Genomic DNA, 25,072 nt, shown 5'->3' with positions numbered 1-25,072 from the left:
AACTCTGCTGCTCTGTGCTTCACTGAAACCTGGCTGAGTGAAGCCATACCGGACAACGCAATACATCTGCCGGGCTTCCAGCTGTTCCGAGCGGATCGCATCGCGGAGCTAACGGGGAAAACGAGAGGTGGTGGATTGTGTTTCTACATTAACGAAAATTGGTGTTCAGATGTAACAACACTGAACAAGATATGCTCTCCTAACTTAGAGACCCATTTCATTAATTGCAAACCTTTCTACTCGCCACGGGAGTTTTCCTCTTTCATTCTCGTGAATATTTACATCCCTCCAGACGCGTGCGTGAGCGCGGCGCTACAACAGCTGGCTGAAGAAATATCTGAAACGGAACAAAGGCACCCGGACTCTTTTCTAATAATTATTGGGGATTTTAACAAAGCAAATCTTTCCCGTGAACTACCAAAATACAGACAGCACGTTACATGTCCCACCAGAGACAGTAATATACTGGACCACTGTTACACCACAATAAGGAATGCGTATCACTCCGTCTCACGGGCAGCTTTAGGACTCTCTGATCACTGTTTGGTTCATCTTATTCCGACCTACAGGCAGAAACTGAAATCAGCTAAACCTGTGTTAAGGACTGTTAAAAGATGGACTAATGAAGCAGAGCAGAATCTACAGGCCTGCTTTGATTGCACTGATTGGACTGTTTTTGAAGCTGCTACCACCGATCTGGATGAGCTCACAGATACTGTAACATCATATATAAGTTTCTGTGAGGACACATGCATTCCTACCAGGACATTGTTATCATTTACTAATGATAAACCATGGTTTACTGGGAAACTCAAACAGCTTCGTCATGCCAAAGAGGATGCTTACAGAAGTGGGGATAAAATCTTGTATAACCAGTCCAGAAACAGACTGACAAAGGAGATCAGAGTTGCTAAAAGGAACTACTCTGAAAAACTGAAAAACCAGTTTTCAGCCAACGACCCATTCACAGTCTGGAATGGCCTGAGGAACATCACCAACTACAAGTCACCATCCCCCCGATCTGTGGACAATCAACACCTGGCTGACGATTTAAATTCATTTTATTGCAGGTTTGAAAAGCCCTCATTCACACCACACACCGGCTCAGACCTGCACTTCACACATTCACCATCTCCTCCTGCACTCCCATTACTCCCCTCTCCTGCCATCCAACCTGAGCTTAAGGTCTGTGTGGAGGACGTGAGCCGAGTCTTCAAAAAACAGAAGACTAGGAAAGCCTCAGGCCCAGACGGCATCTCATCTGCTTGTTTAAAAGCCTGCGCTGACCAACTGGCCCCGGTCTTCACACAGATCTTCAATAGATCATTGGAGCAGTGTGAAGTTCCCTGCTGCTTCAAACGCTCCACTATCATTCCTGTCCCCAAAAAACCCCAAATCACTGGACTTAATGACTACAGACCTGTCGCTCTCACGTCTGTGGTCATGAAATCGTTTGAAAGACTGGTGTTGGCCCACCTGAAGGACATCACTGGACCCCTGCTGGATCCCTTTCAGTTTGCTTACAGAGCAAACAGGTCTGTGGATGATGCAGTCAACATGGGACTGCATTATATCCTGCAACATCTCGACAGACCTGGGACTTATGCAAGGATCCCCTTTGTGGACTTCAGTTCGGCCTTCAATACCATCATGCCTGGTCTTCTCACAGCCAAACTGACACAGCTCTCCATACCATCCTCGATCTGTCAGTGGATCTCCAGCTTCCTGACGGACCGGCAGCAGCGAGTGAGACTGGGGAAACACACATCCAGGACTCTCACCACCAGCACTGGCGCCCCTCAAGGGTGCGTTCTCTCCCCACTGTTCTTCTCCCTGTACACTAATGACTGCACTTCTAAAGACCCCACTGTCAAGCTCCTGAAATTTGCCGACGACACCACTGTCATCGGTCTCATCCGGAACGGTGACGAGTCTGCTTACAGACTGGAGGTTGAACAGCTGGCTGTCTGGTGCAGTTACAACAACCTTGAGCTGAACACGCTCAAAACAGTGGAGATGATCGTGGACTTCAGGAGGAACAGCTCAGCACTCCCCCCACTCACCATCATGAACAGCACTGTGGAAGCAGTGGAGTCATTCAGGTTCCTGGGCACTAACATCTCTCAGGACCTGAAGTGGGACAATCACATTGACTCCATTGTGAAAAAAGCCCAGCAGAGACTGTACTTCCTTCGCCAGCTGAGGAAGTTCAACTTGCCACAGGAGCTGCTGATTCAGTTCTACTCAGCCGTCATTGAGTCTGTCTTATGCACATCCATCACTGTCTGGTTTGGTTCAGCTACCAAATCAGACATCAGGAGACTACAACGGACAGTCCGGACTGCGGAGAGGATCATTGGTGCCCCCCTGCCATCCCTCCAGGACCTGTACTCTTCCAGAGTGAGGAAGAGAGCAGGTAAAATCATCACAGACTCCACTCACCCTGGACACCTCCTGTTTGAACTGTTACCGTCAAGACGGCGACTCAGATCACTGGCCAAAAAACAGAGTTGATGCGCAACTGCTGACGTGGCGGTGAAATTGGCACTCTCAAACCGAGTCGGAATTGGGGAAACATGGGCTTAAAAAGCAAAGGCTTCATTTGCTCCTTGCTATCGCGCTTCTGGACTGAATGACTTAAATCTCTGCACCTCATGGGAAAAGTTGACACACGCCGAGGTTCCATAAGGGTTAGCACTCTGGGCTCTGAATCCAGTGATCCGAATTCAAATCTCGGTGGGACCTTCATTTGCCAGGCTAAACAGCAGAAGTACCTGGCCGAAATAGCTCAGTTGGGAGAGTGTTAGACTGAAGATCTAAAGGTCCCTGGTTCAATCTCGGGTTTTGGCAGAGGAACCATGTCCGCCTCTTTTAGGCTACCTGATTCCACCTAGCCTCATCACTATCTGCCTCTCAGAACGACAGCTGGGAGGGTGTGTTGGTTCCATGGTGTAATGGTTAGCACTCTGGGCTTTGAATCCAGCGATCCGAGTTCAAATCTCAGTGGAACCTTTTTAGATTCTTCGCGGAAGGGAGGGAAAAAACAGAGGTGATGCGCAACTGCTGACGTGGCGGTGAAATTGGCACTCTCAAACCGAGTCGGAATTGGGGAAACATGGGCTTAAAAAGCAAAGGCTTAATTTGCTCCTTGAAGGGGGGAGTAAAAAGGATGGACAGCACTGGAGAATGCAGGCATCGGTCCCGCTACCTCTTGCATGCTAAGCGAGCGCTCTACCATTTGAGCTAATTCCCCTCGATCATGGAGAGAAGGTGTCCATCGCTCTGAAAGACAAAGACGAGGCGCGATCCCTAGCACGTGTGCAGGTGCTGCAGCGTGATTTCCAATGATCACAAAAAAAGAGGCCGCATTTCCTCTGTGCTGGCAACTTTGCACTGGCTACCTTTTAATTGTAGATTTAATTAAAATATTGCGCTTTAAGCCATGCAAGCTGAAATGTTTGCAGCCCGGCAGCAGCAGGGAGGACGTATGTTTCGGCTCGTTGGTCTAGGGGTATGATTCTCGCTTTGGGTGCGAGAGATCCCGGGTTAAAATCCCGCACGAGCCCATTATTAGGCTTTGCTTTTAATCTCTTCAGCCTGATTAGGGCAACCAGGATATTTCTGAGAAATTGGGGATCAAATGTGACAGAGAGAGGCCGGTTCGCTCAGTTGGTTAGAGTGTGGTGCTAATAACGCCAAGGTCGTGAGTTCGATCCCCGTATGGGCCACTCATTTTCTCTTTGGGACCTTCGCTCTGCTCTTCTCGAAAATGACGGGCGGTCTCCCAGACATCGATGCTGGCTAAGCCATACGAGGACCTGGCCGAAATAGCTCAGTTGGGAGAGCGTTAGGCTGAAGATATAAAGGGCCCTGGTTCAATCCTGGGTTTCGGCAGAGGAACCGTGTCTGCCACTTTTAGCCTCATCGCTATCTGCCTCTCAGACAGCCAGCTAGCAGGGTGTGTTGGTTCCATGGTATAATGGTTAGCACTCTGGGCTTTGAATCCAGCGATCCGAGTTCAAATCTCAGTGGAACCTTTTTAGGTTCTTTGCGGAAGGGAGGGAAAAAACAGAGGTGATGCGCAACTGCTGATGTGGCGGTGAAATTGGCACTCTCAAACCGAGTCGGAATTGAGGAAACATGGGCTTAAAAAGCAAAGGCTTCATTTGCTCATCGCTATCTGCCTCTCAGACAGCCAGCTAGCAGGGTGTGTTGGTTCCATGGTGTAATGGTTAGCACTCTGGGCTTTGAATCCAGCGATCCGAGTTAAAATCTCAGTGGAACCTTTTTAGGTTCTATCTAATCTAATCATTAATTATTATAATATTATAATAATTTATTACATAAAAAACAAATGCTAAATAAGATAATTTTGTTGTGTTTTTTTACGCTCCAGCCACTGCATGCTCGAGAGGCCCTGCTCCTGCCCCGGCTTGTGCTACTGCCCCTGCTCCTGCCCCTTATCCTGCTCCTCCAGCATTGTGGACCCTTGGCCAGGTGTCCCAGTCGCCTGCAGAGCTTCCTGTCCACTGGAAAGAGCAACTCCCATCTTTCCAGCAGGACTGGATCAGGAAGACTCTGTTCAGGGCCAACATAAAAACAGGGAAGCCTGAGCTGACGCCACATCCCAACTTCTGGTGGTATCCTTGTGGCAAATAAGATAATCTGTCCCACAACATTGATTACTTTCACTTTCATTTTAGCGTGATTTTGGGTGGAGCGTGTCAATTAACAACGGAAGGAAGTTGTATTTAAAGGGATTGTGAAGTACCTGAATTTGGAGCGTCATCCGTTTGTTTGCACATGAGGTTTGCCAGTATGAGTGATGATTTGTTGGAAAGACGGCGTGCGTGTCAGGTTTGCCAGTATGAGTGATGATTTGTTGGAAAGACGGCGTGCGTGTCAATCAGCTGTTTCATGTGAAACGTAATATGTCTGGTGCGTGACTGAAGCAGTGCGCTTCCAGACCGACCGTCATGAGCTGTTCTGAAGGCAACGCGGAAAACTGCTTGTCCACCTATCTTGGTGTCTGATGACCCGCGATACTCATTGGTGCCTACAATATCTGCAAACTTGGTCAGTACCCCTGCGCCGCCATTACACGCACTTCTAACCATGCACGCACCCACTCGCATAGCTTTCATATTCACACATTCTGTGTGCTTATTTAAAATGATTGTGCTGTTGATTTAATGTTGGTAATGTTGTGGCAAAAATTCTGTTAAACATCATCACTGCGTAAGAGACACTCAGAGTCAAATTAATAAAATGTAAAGTATTTATTCTTGCAAGAATAGGTTCAGTCTAGTACACAGAAGTTACGCTGTGCAAGAGAGTGACACACAACAGGAAGATATGAGACAGCCTTTATACTGTTTTCAAGGTTCCTCCTCACCCGCTGTACCTTTCACCCACCCAGATAAGGTCCTTACTGCTGTTCAGTTTCTACTTAAAGACACAAACTGGTACTGAAATAAACTGGCCAAAAATCTGACCGTCCCTAAGGTCAGAGGTCCTGTCCCATATGTTCCTGAAAAGTCACGCACAAGCACGTACACACATATACTTTTATACATTGAATAGGTTCTTTCTCTTATGATACCTGTTTGGGATCAATGACTATTAAAATTTCCACTACAATTCCCCCCTTTTTATCATTCAGATTACCCAATCATAATAATAAAATAATAGAACAAATTTTAAGTCATATCATCACACTTATACTCTTCATCTCTGGTTACCATTACAAATCTTGAAACCCACATGGCATTTCAACAGGCTAAGAAATACAAAGAAATAAAAGTAGAATAAAATCCCTCATTTTGACCCCTCTCCTTGTACGACATCACATAGTGGATAACCACAGCTTTTAACCTTCTGTTCATATCAAAAACATACATAGAAAGAAAGAAAAGGAAAGGAAACATACACTTTAACACATGTCACAGTAGCTCCCACTACTTGTATCATCATATTTTGTTCATCCTACTGAACAGACATCCCAGCTTTAACCAGTCTCTGTACTGAGCTGGAAACACTCATTATAATTCATGGTAAACATAACAATATTGATAATCCTATCGCTGAAATTGGTAGTACAGTACCCCCAACCCCCCAAAGATTAACCAATCTTATCCATTTACCATCAGTCCACGCCCATTTCCATACATCGCCTCCATTTTCCTAATCATATTTTCTTAACTTTTAACACCATATTTAATAAAATCTATCCTGAAAAGGTTTTATATTTTTTTATCCATTCTTTTAACCAATGTAGTTGTTCAAAATTAACTCTAATATTTCAAATACGGACCATCTTTTAGCTTATTACCATACATATTCTCCCATAATCGGCATTTCTTACCCTTAATGGAAAGCCTAATCATCAAGTTTCTTCAATAATAATCCCTATAATTTACCTGAAATATTTTCTAATGAATCTTTAACCAATCAAATCATTTGATCTAGCCATATTTTGATTCAATCAAATAAAATCATCAAAATCATCACAAAAACAGATTCTTTTGCTAAACTCAAACCATTAGTTGGTGAATCTTCCTTCAGGTGTGTTGGTCACCTCGTTTGCCCCATGGACATTCCGTCTTCACCAGGGTGACACTTTGCGTGCCGTAGCCATGGTCTTCCATCGCTGGTTCGGGAGGTACGTTACTAGCACGTCCTTGAATCCCTCACTTTGTGCTCTATTGGATGGTTGAGGCCTGTCGGTGTAGTCTAAGGTGAGAGGCTTGGACCCAGGTGTCACACTCTCCAACCATTTTCTGATCCTTATAAGGTTTTCCCTTAAATCACGACCGCACCCCCGCTGGAGTGGACCATTTCTTGCCTGCTTTCACCTGTGAATGGAGACCTTAAGTATTTTGTTAGTGACCGCTTGTCTTGCCGCTCGTGCCTATTGGTGTGACCTGTGGAATTTTCACCATTTGATCACCTTGCTGATGATATGCATAAAGAATTTCAAGTTTATTCTCAACACTTGTCCAATTCAACTCTGTTTCTTCTCATTTTACAAATCATCTTATTACTAAATAATTTCTTCCTCACTTAATAGCACTCGGGGTCCTTTTACTCTGAAAAACACTCAACCCACTTTGCTCATGTCCACAACACAATATTTATACAAAAGGAAAATCTTAAATTATGCGCTGCGCAGGTGTGGCCTTGTTTCTTTCTGCCACAATAACAATCCAGGCCAGGATAGTAAGTCAAATTCATCCATAACCATTATTTTATTGGGCACATTCTGCCCTGTATCAAAAGTCTGCATGCTCTGTAAAGAAAAACAAATGTCGAGGTTATTTTCAGATAGTAAAGTACACGTAGTTTCTTTTGTCTGCTGTGCTGCCACGGCCTTCGCTGCTGCATCTGCCCTGGCGTCTCCTGTTGAAACAGTCCTGCAATTTTATTATCAGCGTGTGCGGCACACTTACAGACAGCAATTTTGTTAGGGAGAAGAATGGCTTCTTGCCAGGCTTTTACCCTATTAAGCCCCTTGTCCTCCCAACATATACCGTCCCTTAATAAACCAAATTTTGTCAATTGTTATCAAAATTGTTACCATCCCCCCTTTTGATGCATGAATCATCTCGTGCATCAATCTAACATAATGGTGTTTGGATAAAGTTTGCCATCAACACTAACCCAAACGTTGTCCCAAAGCCAAAATTCCTCCAGACATCTTTCTCTGCCTCTGAAACAAAAATATTACTTAAAGCCACAAACACATCTTCTTATCAGAGTATTTGGAGGGCAACGGCCCTCAGTCTTACAGTGTATCCTGCTTTTCAGGCCTGTTGTTTGGTCTCTTAATCCCGTCATCTACAAACATTGTTTCTGAAAATTCTGTTTCAATTGTTTCTGTCAAGTCAGGTCGTGCTGTACAGACTTGGTCAATGTCAGTCAAACAACATTTTCCCCCTTTTGTTCACAATATTCATAAATGTGAAGGACTCTCTGGATAATTTGATATTGACTTAGCCCATATGTCACTTTGTTATTGCCTTCAAATCTATAACATTTTAGTTTATCTCAACCCATTATGGACGACGATCTACCACTTCACAAATCCAATTTACATAAATGCTTTTAATCCATAGATTGATTCATAATTACCAGTAGCAGACAGAGCTGGATAACTAATCCATTTAAAGATCGTCCCATTTTCTGCATCATCTTGTCATCAGATTGACTCAAAACTATTAGCTTCCTTAAAACTTGTCATTTGCCTTAACCCGTCTGTAATGATAAAACCCTCATTCCAGAGGTTAATGACACAATATACACACTATTCAGGCGGAGTATTAGTACCCCAAACTAACACATACAATACATAGAGTGCACTCACCATCACACACACTCATATTAGACACATATTTTAACTGTTCATTTTTAATGTTCGCTTTTCATTATATCATCTCTAAAAAGATTTAAATTTTAAGTAAGATTTTAAACTTCACATTTTACTGTAGCTTTTACCTAATTTTACATGGTCTCTTAACCAGTTTCAAAGCATGTCTGTTCATTATTCATTTCATCTTAGAAAAGTCAGCTGGATTTTGGTTCATTATCACTATTTTGCTTCAGCTTGCTCTAGCAGGCCGATAACAGAAAGACAGACACAGTTACCATCCCTTCCTCCACTCAAGCAGTCTCTCTCACTATAAACAAATAATATTTTCAACAGCCTCCTAAGACTGTAATTTAGACAAAATGTAATATTAAAGTCATTACATTAACCTTTTACCATTCAGCTTTATTATCCAGACTTTTCTCAAATCTACAAAGCTGTCTTCATCTTTAGCCACCACCATGTCCAACGACCTTCACGAGTTAAAACTATGTTATAGACATATTAGCTCAAAATTAACTCTTCTATACATTTTACTTGCCCATATGGCAACCAACATCATGTCCCTCATATAATTAAGTTTTGTTACTGTCTCCGAAGCAAATAATGGCAATCACCTCATGGAATCAGCTGGCTTTTAAAAGTCCATTCCCGTTAGCTATTTATCTTTAATTTTCTTCTCTTCAGGGTGTTGTCCCCTGGCATAGTTGCAGACACTTGTCACAATGAAAAACAAGCCATACAATCAATGCGGTTTCTGGTGAGTGGTATAGAGGAACTCACATTTCTGGGTCAGACTGCCGTAACATTAATTTTCACCTCACAGCCCATCTCACCTCTCAATGCTCTGCTGACCCCGGTGGCCTCCAGTAATCAGCGCTCAACTCTCAAACCTTTCTCACAAATAACACCTCCATCCGGAGTTGCCCAATGTTCGTGACCCCCTGCGTTAGGCTGTCCCCTGGCCAGGAAGATCATCCCGTCATTGAGTAGCCACTCGTACACATGTACACACTGGTGACCGCTCTTTCCCAATACAATCAGTTTTCTTCAACAGAACTCAGCTGTTTTCTGGAGCTTAGGAAAGGCACGTTCAAGAGTCACCAGAGCCATTCCGATTGCCTAATAGTGTTCACAGGGAGACGGTTTAATAACAACAGTATTTAATCACTTAAATCCATTAACTATCTTAAAAGCAGCAACCTAGCTACTTAGACTATACTCAGTGAATTTAGATCACAACCGTACATTCAGTGTACTTCATCTGTAGCCGGAGCCATCGGTCCTGAATGGTGGAGACTAAATGAGACAAAGTTGTTACTGGTCCTAAAATACGCTAATCAAAATGTCACCTCTATCGTTTAAGGTCTTTATTATTATTTTAAAGACTTGTTTAAAGTCATTCAGTTTTACATTTAAAACATTTACAAATACAAATTGCCCTCTGAACGGCAATTGTTTCTTTAAACATCTCTGTGTCTATGATTCTCAACTGAAACACTGTGCTTTACTTATTATCACAGATAACAGCTTTTAGCTGACTCATTGAATGAGAGAGACTCTGAGACATTCGGACTGGTACACTGCTCTCTCATATACTTCTAACATCAAACTTTTATCTACCATCTTTTAACTCTATCCCAGCTTAAGGCATCTTTGCCAGAAATTACATGTGTTTTCAAATAAACATAGTTTTACAGTTGTCTTTTGCCCACGTCAGGGAATCTAGACATTACAAATTTTCATTCAGATTGAGTCTCTGTCGCACTGGCTGTTTCAGCCACAGCACACATCAGATTTAGATAAGCGAACTGTTTCATTACAGCCAATAGCAGACTCATCTTTTGAAAGCAAAAAATCAGCTTCTAGCTCTTTCATGGTCAACTTTTCAAGCTGTTTGTTTAATCAGATGCCTTTCAACACATTTTACATTTAGCAACCGTTAATTCAGTAGCCTACTACTTCTGCTTATTTGTTCTTACATAAAAATAATTATTCTAGTTCTCAATAACGTTTCACATTTCTCAATCTCAATTACCATAGTTTAATATTTGAATTAAGTTTTCTCTTGGAGTTTATCAATCTCCAATTAGGATTTACTTTTTGACGAGGCAAGCACTCTCTGCTTGTGATACTTTTGCAGTTATTGTAAATCATCTGTGAGATCAGTCTCTCTATATACTCTAAAATCTTTTTTTAAATGTTTAATTACAACACAATCATCCTGTTAGTTACTTTGATATATTTTGCAACTCACATTTGTTGGAGTCATTAATTTTACATCAACCTGTATTCATCAATTCACTTTTAAAAATTACTATTATAGATCTTTTCTTTAAAAGGATTCACTTTAAGACTTTAATCTCTTGACCTTGTTTTTATCTCTAGTTCTTTCTCAGACGAAAATGTTAATATCATCATATTAACACTGATCTACTTTCAAACCCACATTATTACCAGAAATGTGCCACTATCACATTTTCAAACACCTTCTCAGTGGGCATTTAAAGTTACATGTTAGATGGTCCTGCTGACCACAATTAAAACACTCTCAGTCGGCTCCAACTTACTGCACACTCTTGAAGCAGTGTGTCCCATTCAGGAATGCAAACAGAGCTGATAAGCAGTTCTCTGTATTCTTTTACAGTCCACCAGTGGCAGGTTCAATCACAATAGCCGAATCATAATCTTTATCATTATTTTACCATTAAAAATATAGCCTTGTTCGCCATTCTGCTTAAAACATTATTCGTATCATGTTAATCCCTGTCAATCATACAATGCCTTATTTTATTCTAAAACTGACTTTTCATATCATTTAAACAGTAAATTTGACTTCCATAAATTCTGTCAGACATTTTATTTTCATCACATATAGTTTTCTACTATATTTCTTCCATCTTTCCCTACATGCCAGTTCCTTCTGCATCCTCTGTTCTACATGCTAATTCTTTCTTTTCTCTACATGCCAGTTCCTTCATTATCTCACCAGTACATGATTGTTTGCTAACAATCCCCACACACATATCTCACACACCAACCTTTTTGTTTTTCACTTCCCTCTTCCATCAAGTCTCTCACTTACAGTTCCCTCTATTTCACACAGACAGCCTTATAGCTGCTTGCTACTTCAATCCTTATCATGTAAATTTAAGTTCTCAGACATCTAATGTCATGCTTCCATTTACTGGATGAAGAAGTAAAAACTTTATTTCTCCTGAAAGTTCAACTTTTTTATCTGCCTAATCACACATGTTGAATGCAGCCATAACAACCTTTTTGTTTCTCACTGCCCTGTTCAACTGATTCTCGCACTACTTTCAGTCTAGTTGTGCTCAGTGTTCCCTCCCTGGGGAAATCATGGTATTTTCTCAGTTTTTTCAATATCTAAAACATAAATTTTCCCCCATTTTTCTCATTTGATAGAAAAACCGGTGTATCAAATTTGCATGCTTACCTTGAGACTTCCCCATATTGGCTGCTTCTCTGTTCTCTGTGGATTTCTCTTCAACGCGCGTTTTCCTGATCTGTTAGGCGTCCCCAACAGACCCGATTTTTCCTTTTAACCCAAATCGGTCGGGTTGCACTATTAGTGCCCTCCTAATTAAGGTCTACCAAAAACTGTTCTGGTTCCCCCTAATTAGCCTCAGTACCTAAAAACAATTTGCTCCGTCGTGGAACAACTAATTTTCAGGTTACCTATCTGTTTGAAATCTCTTGATCTGTTACAGACCTCAATTAATCTCAGATAATTTTCTCTCGTATCTGTTTGAAACCTCTTGATCTATATATAGATCTCAATTAATCTCAGATTACGTACCACAGAAACAGCCCTCAGCCAATATGGTTCACTCACATTTCATACCCGAAACAAAATACTTTTCCCCAAAAGAAAATATTTTAGACGTCTCTTACCAGAGATATGTTGGCTGCCACGGGTTCGCTTTCTTTTGATTCCAGTGGAGCCCGTCCCGGACCCGATAGCGGTCGGCCCCTCTCTCTCAAGCTTACGAGGTAGAGCTGGAACTGCTCAGTCCAGGTGGCCAAACACCGTCCGCTCTCAGGTCCAGAAGGCACTTCCAAGGAATCCCACTTCTGACACCAAATTGTTGTGGCAAAAATTCTGTTGAACACCATCACTGCGTAAGAGACACTACGAGTCAAATTAATAAAATGTAAATTATTTATTCTTGCAAGAATAGGTTCAGTCTAGTACACAGAAGTTACGCTGTGCAAGAGAGTGACACACAACAGGAAGATATGAGACAGCCTTTATACTGTTTTCAAGGTTCCTCCTCACCCGCTGTACCTTTCACCCACCCAGATAAGGTCCTTACTGCTGTTCAGTTTCTACTTAAAGACACAAACGGGTACTGAAATAAACTGGCCAAAAATCTGACCGTCCCTAAGGTCAGAGGTCCTGTCCCATATGTTCCTGAAAAGTCACGCACAAGCACGTACACACATGTACTTTTATACATTGAATAGGTTCTTTCTCTTATGATACCTGTTTGGGATCAATGACTATTAAAATTTCCACTACAGTAATTTACCACGAATTTAATGTTTATCCAATGTTTTCTTTTTTTTCTCTCTCTCTCTTTTTTTCCTTATGGACATTTCGTTTTTTGAATGAATGTGGACACGAATCTGCAAACGTGGATAGCGTGACGCGGTCGTTTCCCGGCACAGATCTCGACGACCAGAGACCGCTAGTGTGAATTTCACTTCTGATTGTTTTTTTTTTCCTCCTTCTTTTTTTTGTGGGGCCATTTCGTTTTTTTTTTTAGTGATTTATGATTATGAACATGTGTGGAAAAATAAATACTGACCTTTTTTCTGGGATTATTATTATAATTTGTTGTGTAACAGGTGGTTACCTTTTCTGCTATCCTGGGTTAAGTTAATTGTTTGACAGGTTTAATCCTGTCTGGCGCCCGAACTTTTCTTTAAAGTCATTTATTTGTATTAGGGCGGCTACCACCGTTACAGAGTGGCGCCCAAACAGGGACTTGAAACCAAACACTTGGACACTTGAAACTTGAGCATTTGATTTTGAAAATCCCTGTGAACTATTGAACATTTGAAAGTAAAAAAAAAAAAAAACCTCTGGAACATTGTGATTTGTAAACTTTATTTTCTGATGGAAAACTAGTGAAACAATGAAATTGTCTGACTTAATCTTGTAAATTGTTTATGTTTCTGAAATTAGTTTTTTGTGTGTGTAAACTGTGAACGTTAAGTGAATAATTAGAGTGTTATCTCTAAGAAGTCACAATAATTGAGATAATTGAAGGTGATTTGCTTTGAATGCTTTTTGTTTTTGACTTAATGTTTTATTTGTGTGTTGAAAATATTGATTGAACATTTTATGAAAAGTTGTATTTTGTTGTTTTGAAAAAATTTGGAGGGACACACAAACTGACACACATCTCATTTACTGATACATTTATTTTATTTTATTTTTTTCACCCAACATTCTTACACTCCAACACTCATGGCAAATACCCCTCCTTCCCAATCCACTTTTGTGGAAATGGAGCCTCCACCAGACATCTCAACTCCAGTATGGCCGCCTGTACTGCGACCTCCGATGTCTCTGGTACCACCTCCAAGTGTTCCTGCCTTCTACCATACCCCCATTCCACTCAGCCCTGTTCATCCTGGAACCCATGTGCACACGTCTTTTCCTGCTCTGGCTGGCAGCACTCAAGTGCAAACCCTCACCTGGGCACCGCAAGTAGATAACATGCAACTTTGCACCTTATCTGAAGGTGGAACTCCTTCTTCAGTGGCACAACATGACCTGCCCCACATTCTACCAACTCCTGGAAGGGAAATACAAGAAGTCACTGCCCGCGTACAAGGGAATTGGGATACCTTGTTTGATTTAATGGCAAGACAAGAAATAAGAGTGAATGAACTTACCAAGGAAGTGAAAGATACCTCTTCTCATCACCAGAGCCAGATGGCTGATCTTGCTGCAAAAGTGGAGGATAACAAAAATCAAGTTTTAACTCTGTTTGCTACCACTAAGCAACAAGAAGAGTCTGAAGCAGACAATCTGACTAAAGCAATGAAGTTGATGATCACAGGAGAACTCCAAAAAGTGGAATCTACCTTGGTATCTGAACTACGTTTCATGATTGATCAGCTCCAGTCAGAGGTTCAGCAGGACATCAAAGCTGTTCAAAACGTATTCCAAACAAGCCATGATAAGATAAATTCACAACTCCAACAATGCGTTATACAAACTGATCAATGTCTCACCAGTTTCAAAGAATTGAAAAGTGAAGTGGAGAAAGGATTTCAAAGTGTCAAAGAAAGTGCGGATCAACGAAAGTTAAGTGTATTGACACCACCAGATCCTAGCACCACCACTTCATCTCTGCCATCTGTTTCTGCTCCAGTGATATCATCTTCTTCAACCCCTCTTTCAACATCTGTGGTTAAGAGTGACCATATAAGATTAACTTTCCCCACATTTGGAAGGCCTTCAGACGATGCAGACCCCCTACTCTACTTAACCAAATGTCAAGATTTTTTGGCTCTACATCCCCTGACAGATGCAGACATCTTGGCTACCTTCCGTACTGTTTTATACGGAACAGCACGTGACTGGTGGGAAGTCAGACGGTCCAACATAACCACCTGGAATGAGTTTGAGGCTGCATTCTTATCTGCTTTCCTTTCTGAGGATTATGAGGACGAACTGGCAGAACGTGTCCGTACTCGAATTCAGAGAGAGACAGAATCTATTAGAGATTTTGCGTTTTCTTATAGAGCTCTCTGTAAAAGATGGAAGGTAGATTTTACAGAGGGTGAAATTGTGAAGATGATACTCAAGAATATCAAGCCATACCTTGCCAGCCAATTGCGTAGTCGGGTGAATACTGTGGAAGAGCTGGTAAAATTAGGACATCAACTGGAAAAAGATTATGAGCAACAGCTTCGTTATGATTGTGGTCGAATGGGCCCTAAACATCTATCCACATCACAAAGACCCTCCTCAAACCAACCTACTGAGAAAATCAAAGTTCAGTGTTGGAGATGTAGAGGACAGCATCCACCCGGAAAATGTCCACACTATACCTCTCCCCAGTCATCCCAAGCACCTGGTCCACAGTATTCTATCAGCGGCAAACAACCTTATCACCCCAAGTCAGGTGGTCACCCGTCCAACAACTCTGTTGCTGCAACGAGAATTCATAAGTCACAATCAGCAACCAAGAAAACCTCCTCCTCATCCACAAGCTCTAATGAACGTGTAGCGGTACCTCAACAACTAGTTGTCCCCCTTTGTATCGATGCCTGGTCAGGAAAGGCCATTGTGGACACTGGTGCAAGCTACACACTCATCAATGAGAATCTCATGAGGCAACTTACATCCCCGGACCAGCTGCAACCGTGGTGCCGTGGTCCTCTTTATCTGGCAAATTGAAAAGCAGAGATTCCATTAGGATGGCTGAACACCACAATCCATTTACACGACCAATCATTTACCTTACCTACTGCTGTACTTTCCTCCCAAGCTCTAGCCTATGCTGTAGTCTTGGGGTTGGACTTTATTTTCTTCAGTGGCCTGCAACTCAATGTCATTGATCAAAAATACTCTTTCAAGCTTGATCCTTCAAAGGAGTACCCCTTTCAACCAGGAAATCCAAGTGTGCCGAATGCAAGTCCCCAAAAAGAGAGGTGTCAATTTAAGGAAGCCACACAAAACCTTTCCTTATTAACTTCTGTTCCCCCTCCGTCATCCCCATTGCAAATTCAATACCCGGACGGTATTGATGAAAAAACATTGATACAACATGCTGTGAATTCTGCTCATTTACCCTTTGAAGGTAAGCTACAGTTACTCCAAATCTTGAAAAGCAGCCCTCAGGTGTGTACTCTCCGTACTGGACGTACTGAGGTACTCCAACACCGCATCTATTCCACCAGCCAAGTACCCATCAAACAACGACCATACCGTTTGTCTCCCATCAAGCAACTTGCACTGGATGAGCAACTTGATAAAATGTTGAGACAAGGAATAGTTGAACCCTCCCACTCTGGTTGGGCATCACCGGTGGTCTTGGTGCCTAAAAAAGACGGCAAATTCAGATTCTGTGTGGATTATAGAAAAGTTAATTCTGTAACAGAAAGTGACGCTTATCCTCTTCCCAATATAACAGAAATTCTGGAATCACTCTCTGGGGCAGCCATCTTCTCTACGATTGATCTAAACAGTGGATATTGGTAGGTGACCATGGACCCCAATAGCAAAACCCAGGCAGCCTTCATCACTCCTGCAGGTCTCTATCAATTTAATGTTCTGCCGTTTGGGCTCAAAAATGCTCCCGCAACTTTTCAGAGGCTCATGGAGACAGTTCTGGGAGAACTAAGGAGGAAAATATGCTTTGTGTACATCGACGACATCATTGTGTACTCGCCTTCCATAACCCAACATTTACATGATCTCCAAACTGTCCTCCATAGACTCAAAACTGCTGGTCTCACCATTAATTTAAAGAAAAGTCAATTCTGTCTTCAAGAACTCACTTTCCTAGGACATGTTGTAAGTGTTCAAGGCATTTCAGCAGACCCATGTAAAACACAAGCCATTCTTGCCTACCCTGTGCCTGCGAACATAAAGGAAGTGCAGCGTTTCCTCGGGTTAGCGGGGTGGTATCACAGGTTTGTTCCAAATTTTTCTAAGATTTCTGAACCCCTCAACGCACTGAAAAAAGGGACATAGTTACAAATGGACAACCCAGTGTCAACAAGCGTTTGACCAACTCAAGACTTGCCTCACCTCATCACCTATTCTTGGCCATCCCGATCTTCAGCGTCCATTCATCGTGTACACCGATGCCAGTGACACCGGTCTGGGTGCCATATTAGCACAACGGAGGGATGCTGGCAGAGAGGAGGTTATCGCCTATGCAAGCCGAACCTTAACTGGGGCCGAACTCAATTATACTGCAACAGAGAAAGAATGTCTTGCAGTCATCTGCGCCCTGGAAAAGTGGCAACATTACTTGGAGCACAAGCTTTTTACAGTTGTTACCGACCATGCTGCACTGCAATGGGTCATGAACTCCACTAAAACCACCAGCCGCCTCATTCGTTGGGTTCTGCGATTGCAGAAATTCGATTTTGTTATTGAGTACAGAAAAGGGAAGCTAAATGTAGCTCCGGATGCTCTATCCAGGTCTTCGTATACCCCAGGATGTAACTTATACACCAGCGGAAAAGACCCAGCACTGCCTGTATCAGATGTTGTCCTGTGGGAAGAACAGCACAACGACCCCGAAGTTTCAAAATTATTGCAATCAGTTGCAGATAATTGTGCCAGTCTGAGTGACCAGTACGAAATCATTGAGGACAAATTGTATCATAAAACATACCTGTCAAACAACCAACTGCATTACAGAATCTACGTTCCCAGCACTCTCAGATCCACCCTTCTCCAGCATTATCACTCCACTCCCATGAGTGGCCATGGCGGAATCTACAAGACCTATAAACGACTTCAGGAAGTAGCATTCTGGCCTGGCATGTGGTCAGCGGTGAAACAGCATGTGAGAACCTGTATTAAATGTCAAACTCTGAAAAGCGATAACCGGAAGCCTGCTGGAAAATTACAGCAAATCACAACAAGCCGCCCAAACCAAATGCTGGGAGTCGACCTCATGGGTCCGTTGCCATGTAGCACAAATCAAAATGAATACCTGCTTGTCTTTGTTGATTATTATTCTCGATGGGTTGAGTTGTTCCCCATTCGGAGTGCCACAGCAAAGAATGTTGCTCCATCTTCAGAAAAGACATCCTGACACGATGGGGCGTACCAGACTTCATTCTCTCAGACAGAGGCGCTCAGTTTGTTTCATCTGTTTTCAGAGAGTTATGTGAGAACTGGAGTGTTACTCCTAGATTAACTACAGCCTATCACCCCCAAACCAACATGACAGAAAGAGCTAATCGGACTCTCAAGAGCATGATGGCAGCCTATGTGGATGACAACCATCAGAGGTGGGACCAGTTCTTACCTGAATTTAGATTCGCCCTTAATTCAGCTGTTCAAGAGACCACTGGATTAACACCAGCAGAACTCCAGCTGGGTAGGAAACTCCAAAGTCCAATGGACAAAATGCTCTCTGGGCCTAATCTAACCCCAGACGCTGCCTCGTATGATGTAGTTCATCATCTTCATCATCTGCAAACTCAAGCCAAAGAAAACAGCAAGAGAGCCAAATTGAGACAACTGAGAAACTATAATAAAAATAGAAGAGATGTAACATTCAAAAGCAAGGATCGAGTATGGTTGCGTAACTATCCACAGTCTGATGCACAGCGTAAATTTAGTGCAAAACTAGCCCAAAAATGGAAAGGTCCTTACCGTATTCTCAAAGAGCTGGGTCCGTTGAACTATCAAATAGCCCTTGAAGACAGTGGAGAAGATGTACGTACAGCTCACGTTTGTAACATAAAAATGTGTTATCCAACGGCTGCGGAATGGGAGTTACAGGAAAAGAAAAAACTCCTGGATATGTTTCAAGAATCCTCTAATGAAGAAGAATTTCTAGGATTTTAATCTGCATTTTCTCCCTTCTAAACAACCATAGGTTGTTTTCTTCTAGGGGGGGGAGAGTGTGGCAAATAAGATAATCTGTCCCACAACATTGATTACTTTCACTTTCATTTTAGCGTGATTTTGGGTGGAGCGTGTCAATTAACAACGGAAGAAAGTTGTATTTAAAGGGATTGTGAAGTACCTGAATTTGGAGCGTCATCCGTTTGTTTGCACATGAGCTTTGCCAGTATGAGTGATGACTTCGTGGAAAGACGGCATGCGTATCAATCAGCTGTTTCATGTGAAACGTAATATGTCTGGTGCGTGACTGAAGCAGTGCGCTTCCAGACCGACCGTCGTGAGCTGTTCTGAAGGCAACGCGGAAAACTGCTTGTCCACCTATCTTGGTGTCTGATGACCCGCGATACTCATTGGTGCCTACAATATCTGCAAACTTGGTCAGTACCCCTGCGCCGCCATTACACGCACTTCTATCCATGCACGCACCCACTCGCATAGCTTTCATATTCGCACATTCTGTGTGCTTATTTAAAATGATTGTGCTGTTGATTTAATGTTGTTAATTTACCACGAATTTAATGAGATGTTTATCCAATGTTTTCTTTTTTTTCCTCTCTCTCTTTTTTTCCTTATGGACATTTCGTTTTTTGAATGAATGTGGACACGAATCTGCAAACGTGGATAGCGTGACGCGGTCGGTTCCCGGCACAGATCTCGACGACCAGAGACCGCTAGTGTGAATTTCACTTCTGATTGTTTTTTTTTTCCTCCTTCTTTTTTTTGTGGGGCCATTTCGTTTTTTTGAGTGATTTATGATTATGAACATGTGTGGAAAAATAAATATCCCTTGCGAACTGACCTTTTTTCTGGGATTATTATTATAATTTGTTGTGTAACAGGTGGTTACCTTTTCTGCTATCCTGGGTTAAGATAATTGTTTGACAGGTTTAATCCTGTCTGGCGCCCGAACTTTTCTTTAAAGTCATTTATTTGTATTAGGGCGGCTACCACCGTTACATCCTCCCCAGCCCCCGACCATCTTCACCCAGCCCCCTACTTCTCCTGATATCTTCTTCTGCCGCCCTCTGTTCCTCTGGATGCCGCTGAAGATATGGTCCATTCCACTTGTCTGTGTCCAGCCAGCCTGCAATAACCACAAGCTGACAGCTGCTGGCCTTTATCGCACTGTGCGCAAGGTCCTGGACATAGACGGGTGGTATGACATGGCCACAGAGTATCTGGAGTGCAAACGGTGCAAGAAGAAGTATCCAGCCTGGTCTGAAGACATCCTGGGAGAGCTCGACATGGGACACCGCAGAAAATTCCCCGCCATTCTAACATACAGGTAGAACACATTCATATTTAGAGCAATGCACTGTAATTTGTTGAACTGTATAAAATCAAATATGTTGATTTACTGATATTAACATTGAAATAATAAGATGTGGCACTGAACAGAATTATTTGACTGTCTGTAGGTACTCGTGTGGCTACCGTGTAGTCATAATGATGCGGGAGAGGACCCGGGACAACAGTGTCACACAGCTTCACAAAAAGCTGCAGGAGCAACACACCTCAGCGTGGTCACAGCGGACGCTGGAGTACCTCACTGTCTGTGAGCCCTTCACAGACTCTTCCATCGTTGAGCCTCCACTCTTTTCTGCGCCCCCGCCCCTCCCACCCGTCCCCAAACCCAAGTGGCTGTTGTCTGTGTATGCCAGGGACGTCCTCTCGCGGCTACCTGAGGTCAAGGCCAAAATAACCTCAGTCTTTGGCTCTGTACTCAAGATGGACTCCACCAAAAAGGTATAAAAAGTCAAGTTTGAGTAATAATAATTGTTATTATCTTAAATTTTTCTGACATTTGTTTATTCTACTGTTTTTTTTTTTTACATAGGTCACAAAAAAACTGGCCGGCGCTGCTGCCAACACTGCTGGTTGGTGCACTAATGTAGGCAATGAGCACGGCCAGGTGTTGGTGTCAGTCCTCACAGCGGCAGAGGGGCATGGATTGTCGCCCATGGTAGTGGGTCTCATGAAGAGGTACAGGGAGGCGGGAGTGGCACCACCCGCCGTCATGTATGTGGACAGAGACTGCTGCAGCCCACACGCGCACAGACAGTCACAGGTCAGAGCCATGTTCATAGAGTGGGATGAGCTCCAAGTGCGCCTAGACATTTGGCACTTCATGCGGCGCTTTGCAGCAGGTGTCATCACGGAGGCTCATCAGCTCTACGGCACCTTCATGGCTCGGCTTTCCAGGTGCATCTTTGAGCTGGATCCAGATGATGTCGCTGCTCTACGGTTGGTCAAACAGGGGGAGTTACAGGCCAGAGGAGCTGGTCCAGTCTTAGAGAAGGCTCTGGATAAGCTGATCACCAGGAAGGAGTTGGCACTACACTGTCGCAAGCGGACCAGAGGAGTGGAGGAGACCACCTGGAGGATCAAGGTGCTCATTGATGAGATGGACAGTGAGAAGGGGAGGGACACTGTGGGTGTACCACTGCTGGACCACGAGCGAATCCAACAGGTCTGGATAGACCAGCAGAGGCACATCACCTGTATTCAGGACCCAGAGGGCTTCCCTCTGTACCAGAAGACAGAAACACTGAAGAAGGGTGGTGTGGAGCTCAGCTGCTATCACTGTGCTCGTGGCTCCACCTCCTTGGAGTCTTTCCACCTCCATTTAAATCGCTTCATCCCAGGTAGGTTATAACTTTTATAGCCTGCAATAAACTTTAAACTTTTATAACCTATTCTGCCATACTGAATTCATAGATAACTAATATTTGACTTTATTTGACCTGTAGGGACCAGTGCCAGTGATGCGCATTTCCAGGCCTATCTCCTGGAAGGCCTGATGCGCTGTAACCAGGACCGGATGGATGAAGCAGTGAGGGGAAGACTGACCTGAGGACCTACAGTAGCGTTGAGAGGGAGGCAATGGACCGGCTCAGCCGCAAAGTGCTGAAGATGTCCCTGGATGATCGCTACCAGCCTCCAGCTTTTGCAGGGGAGCAGCTGGGTATGGAGTATCTGTACAGTCAGTCTGGGAAATCCCTGACTGTTATGTATAACCCAGAAGAGGAGGATCGGCTGGTGGAGCAGATGACTGATGAGGTGGTGCAGGACGAAGGCTTTGTTGAGGAGGAACCTGAGGACCTCACAGTGCCAGTCCTCTATGACCCCATTGAGCCTGTCCCAGTCCACAGCAGCGGCCCCCAGGCCTGTTCCTCTGCACCAGGACCATCCTCACTACAGCCACCCACAGGACTGCAGCGCCCTGCCCAGCCTCCTCTGCAGTCTCCTACTCTGCCCCCTGCCCAGCCTCCTCTGCAGTCTCCTTCTCTGCGCCCTGGCCAGCCTCCTCTGCAGTCTCCTCCTCTGTGCCCTGCCCAGCCTCCTCTGCAGTCTCCTCCTCTGCGCCCTGCTCAGCCTCCATTGCAGTCTCCTCCACAGCCTTCTGTCCAGCCAAGTGCTGCCTCTGCTCCTGCAACATCAACTGGGTCCAGTGTTGCAGACCAGGCTCCTGTAAGTAAGCTTCTCATTATTAGTTTCTATTTGCTTTTACACTCTGACATTTAACATGCTGTGTATTGTTATTGTAATACTTTCCTGCAGGCTCCTGTTCTTGGACCTGATGGCGTTGCAGGCTGGGATAAGGTGCAGGATCTGGCTGAGTACCTGGTGTCCCTCCGTCAGGCACTCTACCTGGACGAGCAGCAGGTCACAGAGGTCATCCGTCTGTGGACTGCTCTTCCTGATGGGGACAAGAGGGAAATCCACTATCAGCCCAGACACCAGCCCAAACTGATCCACGGACGCTTCAAGGCTCAGAAAAACACAGGAGTGACACCGGGTGTGGACAGTGTGAAGAGGTGCCTGATTGGTCATCCTGGGGGGCCAGCTCAGTGGCCCAGCACCAGTCGCTTAGCTGAGGCCATGTGTATCAAACTGTGTGCACTTCACAAGTCCCCAACTAAGAAGGATGGAGTCCGTATTCCTCGTTGGACTAAGGTGCTTACGGATTACCACCACATCCGAGACCTGGTGCTGAACTGCCAAACTCTGATGGAGGCCACGTCACTTCAGCTGTTTATGCTGAATCAGAGGACTCTCACTCTGTGGTAAGCATGGTTTTACATTGACATTTGAAAGATAGGGATAGCAGTTATTTATTATGAATAAATTTTTTGATTGCAGGTTTAATCGAAGGGAGAACACCCAGGAAGTGACTGTCCTTACCCAGGGCCTTGCTGCAGAAGACCGCATCGCTGTGGCCAGTTCACAGGTTCCTGCTCCGCGGGAAGAGCTGGATGAGGCTCCCTCCACATCAGGGGCCCGGCACGAGTTTGTCCTTCCTCCTAACAGAGCGGGACAGGCTCCTAAGCTACGGCCGGGCAGACGACCTGCCAGTGCTGCAATTGTGAGGCCAATTACCCCAGCAGCTCCTACTCCTCCCCCAGTTCCTGTGCCACTGCCCCAGTTCATTTTATTGAACACTGCGCCCACGCTGCTGGCAGCTGGTGCATGTGGCGCTTCAGCTGCTCCTCTCCTGGCTCCAACTCCAGTGTTTCCTGACGTGCGAGAGGCTCCTGCTCCCACTGCCCCGGTGTCTGTGTCGCGCTTCACTCAGAGGAACAGACGACGCAGGGCAGAAGAGGAGCCCAGTGGAGCCCACAAAAGGAAATATGTCCGTGAAGTGGCATATAACAAATGCTCTAAGTGTGGCAAGCCCAAAACCAAGGAGTTCGGCTACAGCAGCTTCGGCAGTGCCACGTTTTGCCCCAGTGTCTCTGGTGGCAAATCTTTAGAGGAGTGGCTGGTAGAACAGCGCCAGCAGAAAAAACCTGGACAGCCACCTCCATAATAAAAATCTTCTAACACAGAAAAAGATTGTTTGTAAATACCTGTAAATAAATATCTATGTGTAAATATAGTTATGTTCTTTTTTTCTCTCAATCTTTCTGTAATGTCTTGTTTGTTTAATTTATATTACAGAATGTTCTATTCTATTTCTACATTGTTAGTTGTTTATTGTTGTTCATTAATGTCTAGTAGTTTTAGTAAATAAATACTGTTCACACTCTTATTCATTGTGCTGCTTTTAATTGCCTTGGGACTGGAATGTGCAAACTGTACATGGGCCCACCCACTCTTTCATAGAGTATACATTGTATATAACATATATACCGGTATTGTGTGTATGGCCATATATTTATGTGTGTGTGTACTTATTTCAATATTTGTGTGTATTCATTTTAATAAAAAAAATTACATTTCGATATTTGTGTGCATTTGTGTGTATAAAACATTTGAAGTGTCCTAAAATAAATCAGATAAATCACATCAATCAATCCCACACACAAAAAACACATATTTGAATAAACATTTGTATTAGTTTTATTAAACCATAAACATGTAATATGCTTTTTTAAAAATAATATACACAATTAATATCAATCAATATAATGATATGTCACATTGATAACCAAGTGAAGGCGCATGCGCAGTTGATCACACACTAGTCGCGCAGAACACGGGTTCGAGCCCAGCCCGCGGAGTGTGACTTGTTTCACATGTAACTAAAACTCTTCCATAAAGTACAGGAATATAGCCCGAATATTGTTGCAGGGCAAATTTGAGTGTTTTTTCACGTTATCTGCGTCCTTTTCGCTTGCGTGCGGGGCGCAAAGATTGGACCCCTTTTTATGCTAAGCGAGCACTTTACCATTTGAGCTAAATCCCCTCGAAGATGGAGAGAAGGTGTCCATCGCTCTCAAAGACAAAGACGAGGCGCGATCCCTAGCACGTGTGCAGGTGCTGCAGCGTGATTTCCAATGACCACAAAAAAAGAGGCCGCATTTCCTCTGTGCTGCACCTTTGCACTGGCTACCTTTAAATTGTAGATTTAATCAAAAAATTGCGCTTTAAGCCATGCAAGCTGAAATGTTTGCGGCCCGGCAGCAGCAGAGAGGATGTATGTTTCGGCTCGTTGGTCTAGGGGTATGATTCTTGTTTAGGGTGCGAGAGGTCCAGGGTTCAAATCCCGGACGAGCCCATTATTAGGCTTTGCTTTTAATCTCTTCAGCATGATTAGGGCAACCAGGATATTTCTGAGAAATTGG

General features: G+C 43.7%; 3 long non-coding RNA genes and 4 other non-coding genes across 7 annotated transcripts; 6 read left to right on the top strand and 1 right to left on the bottom strand.

Moving 5' to 3' along the window:
* The first annotated feature begins 2,777 nt into the window (after positions 1 to 2,777).
* On the top strand, positions 2,778 to 2,850 carry trnaf-gaa (transfer RNA phenylalanine (anticodon GAA)). The gene has a single exon. It is a non-coding gene; the product is annotated as a tRNA-Phe (tRNA).
* Positions 2,851 to 2,940: 90 nt separating this feature from the next.
* trnaq-uug (transfer RNA glutamine (anticodon UUG)) lies at positions 2,941 to 3,012 on the top strand. The gene has a single exon. It is a non-coding gene; the product is annotated as a tRNA-Gln (tRNA).
* Positions 3,013 to 3,494: 482 nt separating this feature from the next.
* On the top strand, positions 3,495 to 3,566 carry trnap-ugg (transfer RNA proline (anticodon UGG)). Its single transcript has one exon. It is a non-coding gene; the product is annotated as a tRNA-Pro (tRNA).
* An 88-nt stretch (positions 3,567 to 3,654) lies between these two features.
* On the top strand, positions 3,655 to 3,728 carry trnai-aau (transfer RNA isoleucine (anticodon AAU)). Its single transcript has one exon. It is a non-coding gene; the product is annotated as a tRNA-Ile (tRNA).
* Positions 3,729 to 4,653: 925 nt separating this feature from the next.
* On the top strand, positions 4,654 to 13,130 carry LOC143741467 (uncharacterized). The gene is made up of 3 exons (XR_013205058.1): positions 4,654 to 4,808; positions 4,858 to 5,076; positions 13,032 to 13,130. It is a non-coding gene; the product is annotated as an uncharacterized LOC143741467 (long non-coding RNA).
* A 4,027-nt stretch (positions 13,131 to 17,157) lies between these two features.
* LOC143741466 (uncharacterized) lies at positions 17,158 to 18,561 on the bottom strand. The gene is made up of 5 exons (XR_013205057.1): positions 18,400 to 18,561; positions 18,082 to 18,240; positions 17,758 to 17,939; positions 17,422 to 17,634; positions 17,158 to 17,329 (listed from the first exon to the last, which is right to left on the bottom strand). It is a non-coding gene; the product is annotated as an uncharacterized LOC143741466 (long non-coding RNA).
* A 632-nt stretch (positions 18,562 to 19,193) lies between these two features.
* On the top strand, positions 19,194 to 19,802 carry LOC143741465 (uncharacterized). Its single transcript, XR_013205056.1, has 2 exons — positions 19,194 to 19,381; positions 19,630 to 19,802. It is a non-coding gene; the product is annotated as an uncharacterized LOC143741465 (long non-coding RNA).
* The last annotated feature ends 5,270 nt before the right edge of the window (positions 19,803 to 25,072 follow it).

The sequence above is a fragment of the Siphateles boraxobius genome, unplaced genomic scaffold (genome assembly GCF_051911475.1).
Source record: "Siphateles boraxobius isolate OS27281-9 unplaced genomic scaffold, OSU_SipBor_1 19, whole genome shotgun sequence".
NCBI classification, from domain to species: domain Eukaryota; kingdom Metazoa; phylum Chordata; class Actinopteri; order Cypriniformes; family Leuciscidae; genus Siphateles; species Siphateles boraxobius.
Note: the sequence above shows the minus strand (reverse complement) of the source record. Positions and strands in the feature narration are given on the sequence as shown.